Raw genomic sequence first — 11390 nt, forward strand, 5'->3', positions numbered from 1 at the left:
GCTGCGTCTGGCTGTCTGGGTATTGTCAAAAAGGCCTGAGGGTGGGGCTGGGGCTGCTGAGGGGAGATGAACCTTTATACGCCATGCAGGGGTCACTTCCAGTTGTCGGATCTTCTGAGCCAACAGCACTTCCTGCTCTCATCTCTTCTGTGCACACATCTTTTACAGGGGCATTTTTCAGAAAACATACACTTAGTGGAAGGAGTCAAAGAGGATTTCTGGGTTCTGTGCCCGAGCAAAAGACCTCACCGCAAGAGAGATGTCCCAAAGTGAACAAATAGATTGACAAGCACCTGACTCCACAACTCCTCCCTCACACCCCTCACACCCCCAGGCACAGGACAGACAGAAAAAAACAGCTGTCCAAATAAAGAGTCATTTCTCGCTCATCTTTTCGATGAGCCTCTCAGCAAACAGTTCATCTAGACATGGCAGTGGTGTCATGAAGCATCCATGCACACTCACAATTTCTGGGAGAATACAATGAATGGCAGCTCCAAAATTCAACAACAATTCGTAGAAATTGGTAGGCAAAACACTGATTTATTTAGTGAAGACTTCACCAAAGCAAGCTGCAGTAATAAGCTACTTACACTGATTTCCCCTTTTATACAGCTGGGTAATTTAACCTGCATCAGTTCAAAGTAGGTTCCTTGATCAATGGTACTACAGCAGATCCTTGAAATCCAGGTCCTTCATATGGAAGGCAGCAGCTCAAACCACTACACCACCTACTGCCTCTAGACCCGTGTCAAGACTTTTTAATAAGATGACCACTAAGCAACACATTGACACAGATTTATTTTCCAGACACCAGCAGATGAAAAGAATTGAAAAGGTGTTTACAGTTATTTTTACACCAATGAAGTTGGACAAATGAGGGTAATCTACTGGTATCAAGTGAGAGGAAGGACATGGATGTGATTCCTTGGAGTTTTGTCAGCACTAATAATTTTCTAGACTGCAAATAATTAAATGAATCTATAATTGTATGAGTTCAATGCAAGACTCCATCCCCTTCTTCCGACCCTCCAGATGAACGATTATCTTACTGTCTCATGCGTGTAGGGGTAATCTCTTCACACAGTAATCTAGAGAAGCTCCTGACTGCCCCCTACCTGCAGATTCTACCCCCCTTTTCTCCCACCTCAGGCAGTGGACGAGATATGCACATGCCACCAGGTTCTCATTATGGACCCGAACACCGGATTGGCCATCACAGCGAAGCCTTAATGCGGTCCAGCTGCCGGATGCCAGGTTCACTTTCTGCTGACTTGCGGCACCATGAGGTAGACCTTCTTGGCTTTCTCCTCACATCAGCTGAACACAAACCCGGTGAATCACTTTCCCGGACATTCTCACACATGTAGAGCTTCCAAAAAACACACCAGACTGCCCACCTTGTAAGAAAACCCACACAAATGTTCAGTCATGGATGCAGAAGTGGCAGTTTGGAGCATGCACAAAATATTAACAAGTTCCCCCATAAAACCATAATGGGCACCCGTCGGCAGTCTGCGGGGCAGCGGCATGGGGACGGCCTGAAAACTCCCTCTTGCTCTCGCTCTCTCTCTCCCATTCAAACAAAACCAAGAGCCGCAGACAAAAGTGTTGATTCTTGCCAATGTACATGAATGTGTTGAGTGTCTCTGATTCTATTAGAAGAGCCTGGCTGACAGAGCCAGTCCCCGGTTTCAATGGGCAGTGCATATTAAATAAATCAACTTAAAACTGTCAAAGTGTGCATGCTTCATTTAATTAAGTCCACAGTTCATTGATGGTGTCTTAAAAGTGCAATGCTGGTTGAAATCTAAATTACTTTTTTATTGGGATATTAATACAGGATAATATACTGAATGGACTATTGTCTGCAGTATTAAAGTAAATGTCAAAGCTCTTTTTTCTAAGATCAACCAGTTCACTGGTCCAAGACATTAAAGACATGATTTTCTTTTATGACAATTAAATTTTTTTTCGTATGAAGCAGTATGTCAAGTAAACACAAACACATGCACACACAAAACACACACTTACCTTCTATGCCAAATTCTTAACACTCTCTCCACTGAAGAATCCCACAGTATAAGTTGAAGAGATATGATTCTCAAGAGTTGGGTTGGGAAGGGGGACCAAAAAAAAAAATCAGCTGTCACAATTGGGGGGGGGTTTGCAGTCGCTTCTGTGCGTCTCCCTGTGTCACGCCACTTTAGGGCAATGACTGCTCTTCCAGGCAGTCCTGTCCTTCCTGCTCTGGGGTCTGTCTACTCCATATACCTAGAAGGCTGCTGATGCTGGAGCCCTGGAGAAGAAGGCAGCCGCGAGAGAGAGAAGGAGGGGGAGCGGGAGGGAGAGAGGCTGAGAGTGAACGACCGAGCCAAGCGTGTGAGCAAAAGAGGGAGTGAGAGAGAATTCCCCTCGCTTTAACAGCCTGTGGTCAGACCACCCCCCACACACACCCACCTAGGGCTTTAAATACCACCCCCCGATGTGAGCTCCAGGGTTGAAATGGGATGCCACTGGGTTAAGTCTGCTGGATACGATGGAAAGGGAAGAGAGAGGAAGAGATGGAAATGGATAAAGAGAGGAAAAGGGGGACATCCAGGAAGAGAATGTGACTCTAGGGTGTCAGTAGTTGAAGCCCAGGATCAAGGAGCTCACCGCCATACCATCAAATGCTGAACTTCACATAAAAATCTGTTGTTGTTTACGAACATAATTATAGCTGGATAACAGCAATTTTTACAGATGTTACATTGTCATATTGGGCATTATTGTTGTGAAAGATGAATGACAGATGAATGTATAGTTTAATAATTTAGCTGACTCTTCTCTCTAGTGCCCAATACCCTACTTACAGTGATTTGCCCTTTTAGACAGTAAGATAATTTTTACGGTATCATTTAAAGGTACGGGGGGAGTGCGGTGGCTTAGCAGGTCTGGCCAGGGCCCACTGTGTGGTGGGTCTGGAGTTCGAGTCCTGCTTGGGGTGCTTTGCAGCAGACTGGCATCCCGTCCGGGGTGTGTCCCCTCCCCCTCCAGCCTTGCACCCTGTGTTGCTGGGTTAGGCTCCTGTTTGCCGCAACCCCATTTGGGACAAGTGGTTATAGATATTGTGTGTGTGTGTAGACATTTCAAGGTAAGTACTATGATTAAAGGTACTGGAGTGATGCAGGTTTCAAACCTGGGTACTAATCACCATGTCACCCACTGGCAAAATAATTTCTTCTCTTAGGATCACTGACATTGCTCTAAATTGAGCATCTCGGGTTGTATCATCATTCAAGAGTAAAACCATACTGGGGCAGGATATTGAATCTCACACCCTCATTTAAACAAGATGATCCTCTGTTCATGATTTACGTGTTTGAACAGGCCCTCTCTTCCTTGTCGTAGTCGTCGTCCTCCTCCTCCTCCACCAACTCCCATTTCCGTATGTTAATACATTTTCAGCTCTGCTGGTGCTGCAGGTAGAGTGAGACCCTAAGCATCACTGGGCAGTGATTACCAGGCACACATCATCAGCCCTCCTTCCATGTAAACTATGACTTGGGCTAAAATAAATACCCAGACAAAGGGCTGGAGTTACCCAACTTGGCCCAGTGTCTACCAGCAAAGCCAATCCAGGCGCTCAGAGGGGAGTCGGTAGGGAGGTGTCTCCTTTCAGAGAAGGTGATGTGATATGTTTTGGAGGTAGTTCACAGGAGTAGACATGTGGAGCAGCACGACTCTCATTAACTTGGGATTTCAATCTCACTCCCATGGATTTATGGAAGGAACAATAAACTGTGGCGGTGTTCTGTCCAAAGTGGTAGATAAGCGCCCATCCTGGACATCGGTATTGCAGATTTTAATCAAAATTCAAAGGTTAGAGCTGTCACCTTTCCGCTGAGGAAGTGGGTTTGCATCCCTGCTGTAGTACCTTTCAAGGTATCAAGGTATCTACCCTGAATTTATAGAGAAAAAAAATGCTTTACTTTTAAATTTGTACATAATTGTAAATAGCTTCATATAAAAAATTGCAAGTTACTATGGAGAAAAAGGGTTCGGCAAGGTGATAAATAATAATTGTCCAGTTTTGCATTGGTCTCAGCAAAATCTGGCGTTTCTGTGAGGAAATGAAATGACAGACTTTTGTTCACCGAGACAAAGAGAGAAGACTCACAGAATACCAACGTGAGACCAAGAAAAACCTAACATGAGGTGGAAATGGACCATGATGAGCCTGGGGCCCAGACTGTCCGGACCACACCCTGCTCTCTTGGGAGGAAATGGCCCTCACTGCGTTTTTAAAGTCACCGATCAGTTGAGCAGAAGTGAGTATCACGCCTCGACATATTCAAAGACTAATCCTATTTGGGGGATAATCCCTAGCACGCATTAATGACACGGACAGGTCTACACAATGGAGCCGTTCTTCTGAGGATTTACAAAACCTTGAGCCTCGCAAAGAATTAGTAATGAACACCTAAAGATTGCAAGTAACTTTTGGAAAAAAGGGAAAACTGTAAGATGTTATTAACACACACTTAGCTGATACCTTTGTTTCAGGTAGAACACAATAGGTTTGTATATTAAGCTCCATACAAATATTTGCCTATTGACTGAGCTGGCTAATTTTTATTGGAGTAATTCAGGATAAGTACCTTAATTAGTTGTACTACAGTAGCAGTCTGGTCTCAATCCCACATCTTCTAAGTAGAAAGCAATGGTTGAAACCATACACCACCTGCTACTCTTCTGGTGAGGTATATACTTGTACGGTACCACAATACCGATATATATGCTCTATACCTATATATATATATACACACACACACGCATGTGTGTGTATATATATAGAATAGAAATACACCATTAATATTTCAGAAGAACTCGACTTATGTCGTAGTGTTCCAGTGCAAATTTTATACTGCAGTAATTTAGATAAAATATTTCACCATAGCCCCACCTGGGACTGGAAGAACCATTCCTCTTTCTATTCCCTTAACTACTACACTGCCTTCTGCCCCGCATGGTAATCAATACACCTGTACATGCAGTCCTACATTGTCAATGGGAATGTGCGCAGTGTCTTACTACCTGTTCTTTACCCCCCCCCGGGATGCTGGGAATTTCAATGGCTTGTGGAGAATGGGAGAGGGATGTGGCCGTTTGGCACGTCTCCTATCTCTCCACATGTCCGAGACCACCAGATTTGATTTCCCTGGTGACAGCTGCTCTCATCTCCTTCCGCTTTGCCCCATCTTATACCACTGGAGACTAACGCCACTTCAAATGAATATTTTCATTTCACTGACAAGTGTTACACCCAGCCTAATCGAACCAAACTTCAAATGGCTTGTTCGCTGGGAAAAAAAAAAAAAAAAACAAAAAGAAATTTAAAAAGGCACTGTCAGGCAGAAATATGGACTCATTCCCTATTAATTCTTTTTCAAGATTTAATACAAGATTTAATAATTTGCCTTCCTGAATTATACTAGATTTTCAGGCTAGTCACTAAGAATACCTTTCAAAGAGACTTTTGCTGGTTATTCTTAAACATGTAAAAGAAGGGAAATAAATTGTTCCAGCTGGATGATCTACGATCTTCGATCATCTTTTTGTAACATGGGTTTCAGATTAGTATTGCTGTGCTCATTCACTTATTTAGTGATACTTTCAGCAGCTCAATAAAAAAAAAAATTGGGAACATTTTTCATGAGACAAAGGGCAAATGCCTTGTACAACAAAAATAAGCAGATGGGTATTTGTTGGTTAGCTGTAAATGTGAAAGACTTGCAGAATGACAGGCAGCAAGGAGAATGGGGCGTTTGTGTCCAGGATGGGGAGACACAACGAAGAGGCAAAGACCATGCAGCTGTTCTGTTTCCTATAAGCTGGTTGCACCTTGAACCTCGAGAAAAGAGACAGCATGGACAAGCAAGCCAACCACAAGAAAATTAACGTGAAGCAAAGATGAAAGCATGGCTGTGCTGTACCCAACTGCACCTTGTTTCTCAGCTTCACACCACTACCATGTATCACTGTAAGTCATTGTTGATGGAACCATAAAGTGACTTACAATGTTAACCTAGATACAATGATTTATTGGTTTATACAGCTAGGTTTATTGTATCTTTTCAGAGGAAGTACCTTCATCAAGGGTATTACAGCAGAAGGTGGGATTCAAACCTGGGACTATCAAGTAAGAGTTGGCAGTTCTAATCACTGCTCCACCTGCTGAGGTTGACAATAGACAGGCAGCCACTTAGGGGTAGGAGACAGAGTCATTTTGCAAATTCTGTTCCGCTTTTTTGCCTGTATTCTTGCATGATGCTTTCCCATTCTGCCCAGGGCTCAATCCCCTCCCCCAGCTCTCCACCCCAAACCCCCAAAGGCAATGTCCGCCAAAGCAGGGTAATCGGCAAGTCATGCTGCTTAACGGGGATTTGTAAATAGAGAAAAGGGAGTTGGGCATGATGGGGAGCACCACGGGGGGGGATCAGCGTGCCTGCTGAAGGAGGTATCTATGAGTGTGCTTGTGGCGATGGCAAGTTGAGAAAAGGAATAACGGTCTGTTAGTACTCATTCATAATTCAGGATGTACAAAGAGATCTGCGCTCCAGGAGAAGGGCGTCGACGACTCAGGATAGAGAAAGGGTGCAGGTGTACTCCTGGTGCTTCAGCAGTAATCTGTATGGAATCCTCCTTCAAGAAAGGGCAAAATGCTATGCAAAACAATGGCAACAACCAAAGTCTGAATGAACTAGGTTGGCTGGGTGCTATTGTGATGTCCACGCCTGCACCACAATGGACAGCACCTGACACCAATCAAGCATCTGACTAAGTGCTCGCCTTTAAAAGACCCTCTTCAGCTCCGGTACAATCGCAGAATCTCGCTGAGACAACTGTCCCTCCTGCACTATGTCTAGCTCTTCCTCGTCCCTTGCTTCCTGTATCTGTTTCCCAGTTTTTGACCCTTCGCTTCGCCCCCTGACCACGTCCTTGGATCCTCGCTCTCACTCTGACCGTCGAACAACAGACTCTTTGCCTGTCCCCGATAACGAGAACTTGCCTGATACCTTGGTTCCTGATGACTGATCGTGCACTTGGGTCCAGCTGCCCCCGCATCCTCAGTTCCGCGTGACAGTGATAAAGTAAATGTATTGATTTACATTTATTCATTTAGCTGAGGCTTCTCTTCAAAGAAACAATGACTTACCCACCCCATTTAAGGGTCATTTTGACTGGAACAATTCAGGGTAAGCACCTTGATCAAGGGTACTACAGCAGGAGGGGGATTCAAAATTGTGACCTCCAAAATCAAAGCAGTCGCTCTGAACTCATCTGCTGCACCAGTACTGATGAAAGTCAGGTTGAGAAGTTAAGCCATGTTTATGTTCAAGCTGCACCTCAGTTCAATTTTGAGAAGAATGTTCTGTGGTCCTGGGTAAGAAAATGTATGTTTGCAGGTCAGCGGATATATAATATGCATGGGTAGACCTGGTTAGAAACGCATATATAAAAAAAAAAAATAAAAAAAAAATCAACAACCTTTGGACATCTGCAAGGCCTAGAGTACACTTATTTATGTTTTCTTTAGAACTTGACTTTCTCGTTCTCAGATGTTAATCTGGTTGCCGGCCAAAAATAATATTGCTACTATCTGTCAGTTTGTGAGTATAGGCTCATTAGAGCAGCTCATTGGTTTTATTAAACCATTTTTTGCTGATCTGCCAGTTGCAAGGATTTTTGCTTAACAATCTCTGCAAAAGAGGAAGAAGTGAACAGGAGGAAAAGAAAAGGGCTGAATGCCAGGGAAAATTTATTTAGCAAAGATAATTTCCAGGGAAGGATAGGAAATACATTACGGCGAACTGGCTTTTGTAAATAAACTTTTACAGGTACGTTATTATCATTGAGGTAATATAGTAATTGAAGTCTTCATCCAAAGCGACAGAAAATGTACCAAACTGTGACTTGAGCAGTGAAATTCTGTACAATTAAAGCTATAAAAAGTATTTCACAGATCAGTACTTGCAAATGGTATCCTGGGACTCAGACTATTTTCCATAGACCATAAACCCAATACTAATTCAGCAGATACACCTCATTGTCTTTGATATAAATCTCCTTGGACTTTCCTGTATTTTAGAAGGACTAATCAAGCCACTGCTAAAGTCATAGATTAGTCTTTTGTGTTTAAGGTGTATGGGAAGGAAATTCTAGAAAATCAACTTCACGACATTTCACATTTTTTTTTACATGAAAACTGAACAATTTGAACCCTGGAATTTATGTAACAGGAGAAAATAAAGTAAAACTGCATTAATGTCATACTTCACCAGCCCACGGTAGAATAGCTGGGTGCCGTATGGAAGGGGAACCCATGCAGAGCTCAATGATTATCAAGCCCAAGAGGAGAAACTTTCTTCGAATGTTGTTCTGAGAATTCCACTGTGAGAATATTCATTAGCAACTCTTTCGATTTCCTCAGGTTAATTTCCTTGTAAGAATGGTGCATAAAAAAAAACAGAGAATAAAATCTGCAGTATAGTTTGCTGAATTACATAACTAAGAATATGCACCTGCATCACTTACAACAAGGCACCTTTTGCACTTGAACAGAAAAGTTTATAAGGCATAAAACACTTGAAAACCTCATTAATGCAGACAAAAAGACATGTCCGTGTGAAAAAAGAAAGCACTCTCATATGATTTAGATTCTGAACCATGTCTTCAGTTTTCGAGCAGGCTCAAGAAAGTCACATTCACTGTGGTAAATTCCACTTACCATGTTTAATACGGTATAGGTTTGTATATTATGGCAGTAAAGATGCCTTTGTTTAAAATGATGATATATACCTTAATTTTATTGACATGATATATCACTTCTACAGAAAAAGTGTAATGAAAGTATATATTTTGATGGCAATTGCTTTGAAAGTGGTCAAAATATTGCTAAACAAAGACTGGTGAAGGCAATGAAACGCAAAATTAATAAGACATTTAGACTGTTGTTACATTATTTAGCACAGATAATTATGCACATTCGGTTATTTCTTTATTTTGCATCTTCGCAGCTTTTCATGCATTCACAAGTGTTCATTATTAACTGGACAGTGTTGGTCAGCGTTAATGAGTCTTAATAAATAAATATATAACTGGCAAAAAGGAGCTCTTGGGGAAAAAGATGCATTCTTGCTAGCATTTTTCTCATTCACCCAGTTCTTCAATTTTTGTGGGTTCACATCACGTACAAATGGCGCATGAAGGCATAAATCATTTATGGACCGAACTGCCTGGGACCCTAGAGTCGAATCCCTGCAATGTCTTTGCAAATCAAATGGGCAGTGGCCCACGTTGCAAACACATTCCCATCCAGCAGGTCCTCCAGGAGATGAGAATAAAATCATTACACTGAGAAAAGTGACAGAACTGGTGACTTTACTATGAGCACCTAACCATCAAGACCCTCTCTTGCCCCATGGAAATTGTTCCAGTCACAGATGCTGTACACCTACAATAGCTTCCATGCTCATTACTGGCTCTTTTTACTACGCTGCACATCAGGGGTATGCGTTCACAACTTGACATCTCATCATTTTGTTGCTTGGCAGAGAGTTATATCCAAACTTATTTAGGTGGCTTAGATATAACAGCAGGGTCTCCCTGCAATCTGAACCTTTAGATAACAAACCCAGGGTCTGAACCATCACTCTGTTATTGACCTTCACTCTCATCGATCGAAGGAAAACCCAGAACGAAACCTTCAGACGTCAAACACTATTTCCATTCATCGTCCAGCCCAGGCTTGCGTTCTTACAGCACATTAGACAAAGAACCAATCATAACAACCAAAATTAAAATAGAAACCCATTACCCCACACCCCAGTGATCTGATACTGGGTGATCTGTAGGCATAAGGAGGAAAATGCATGTGTGTTTGGTCATTCTACCACCTGTGACTCTACCACCAGGACACAATGAGCTGGAGTCCATTCCTAAACACTGGGGTACAAACAATTTTGCATTTGTTTTGTCATATGCTGTCAGTGCCTCCCTATAAACAAACTGTGGTCAGTGAAGCATGTGAAACACGGTAAAGATTTTTTTCCCCAGATAGACCACCAGCAGTGAGGTGAGGTTGTTGTAATGATCCCAGCAGACAGGAGAGTTTCACTGGAGAACTGAAAGGGTGTTGGGACTGGCATCTTCTCTATTAATAACCCATTGGGCCATATACAGCCACTAGCTCTTGTTTCCTTCCCCGAGGCTCTCCATTTCAGCAGGAACGCCTAAAGCTCACCAATCTCCGTTGGTCACATGATCAAACTGACCCAAGGACAAAGACTCAAGCCTTTTAAGGATCTCTCAACTTTAGGAATTTTAGAAAATGAACTAATCCATGGCATACAAATATGTTCTGAATAATTGTATATTTTCTGCTTCTAATTAATACAGATATTGTATCCTGCTGTTAAACCAAAGGTATTATGTGACTATCATTGGAGCCTCACATGAGACTGTTCTGTTTTGGTCATTACAGCAAGGAGCTTTAGAAGAAAACCATTGAATGGCATCCCTCATGCAGGTGATAAATCTTCATGTCTTACTCGGGAATGCGGATCTTGTTTCAATGGGTATTTAAAACTTTTGAATGTGATACTTTACACTGACTGTCATTGTACATCTGGGCTTTCTTGCTGAGCATACATGTGTGGTGCTTTGTTTGCTTCGTTTAATTCAGTTGCCATTTATTCAAAGCTCCCATAGTTCATAGTCTAAAACTTTATACCTTCATTCATTTCATTATCTCATTCTTTCTCATTAAACCATTTCAGGCTGAATGAATTTCTCACTAATAAGCTAATTTCAGAGATCAAGATTTGACCAAAAGGCTGCAGGTTTAATTCAAGCTGAAACCACTGCCTGTTCACTGGAATACATTTTTACCTAGATTTACATTAGAGTATTTATTTGCTGAAACAGTTGAAGTTACTGATCTTAACTGTAGCTACACTAGTAGGTACCATCCATTACTTTGAACCTGGAGTCTCTTGGAGTCCTTAGGCTCAATCTTTCTCCTCTGATGGCCATTATGAATCACCTACAGGACCTGATCACTTTCTTCACCCAAGGGAAAAAAAAAGTGCTCCTTCACCTCTAGCCACTTGGAGATCCCACTCACAAGATATCCAGCATCTAAAACCTCTGGTTTATAGTTTTGGCTCCGATCCCACTAAGGGTCCCCTCTATCCCTCAGGACTACTGAATCCCTCCCAGTATTCAAGAACCACTTCAAAACTCCTTCAGAAAAACTACTTTCATGTATTTGGTTCTTCAATCTCACATCTGTAGGTAGCTGCTTGAGTTATTTATCCTTGTAAAATGTTGGTTTCAGGCAAACT

General features: G+C 42.2%; 1 protein-coding gene across 1 annotated transcript in view; it reads right to left on the reverse strand.

Annotated features, from left to right (window-relative positions):
• Window positions 1-2377, reverse strand: part of LOC108938122 (tenascin-like) — a 47954-nt gene extending 45577 nt beyond the window's left edge. The window contains exon 1 of the mRNA XM_018758468.2: window positions 2035-2377. The gene's annotated coding sequence lies outside the window, so the exon portion shown is untranslated. The remainder of the gene's footprint in view (window positions 1-2034) is intronic.
• Between the last annotated feature and the right edge of the window lie 9013 nt (window positions 2378-11390).

Source organism: Scleropages formosus, chromosome 17 (genome assembly GCF_900964775.1).
Source record: "Scleropages formosus chromosome 17, fSclFor1.1, whole genome shotgun sequence".
Taxonomy (NCBI): domain Eukaryota; kingdom Metazoa; phylum Chordata; class Actinopteri; order Osteoglossiformes; family Osteoglossidae; genus Scleropages; species Scleropages formosus.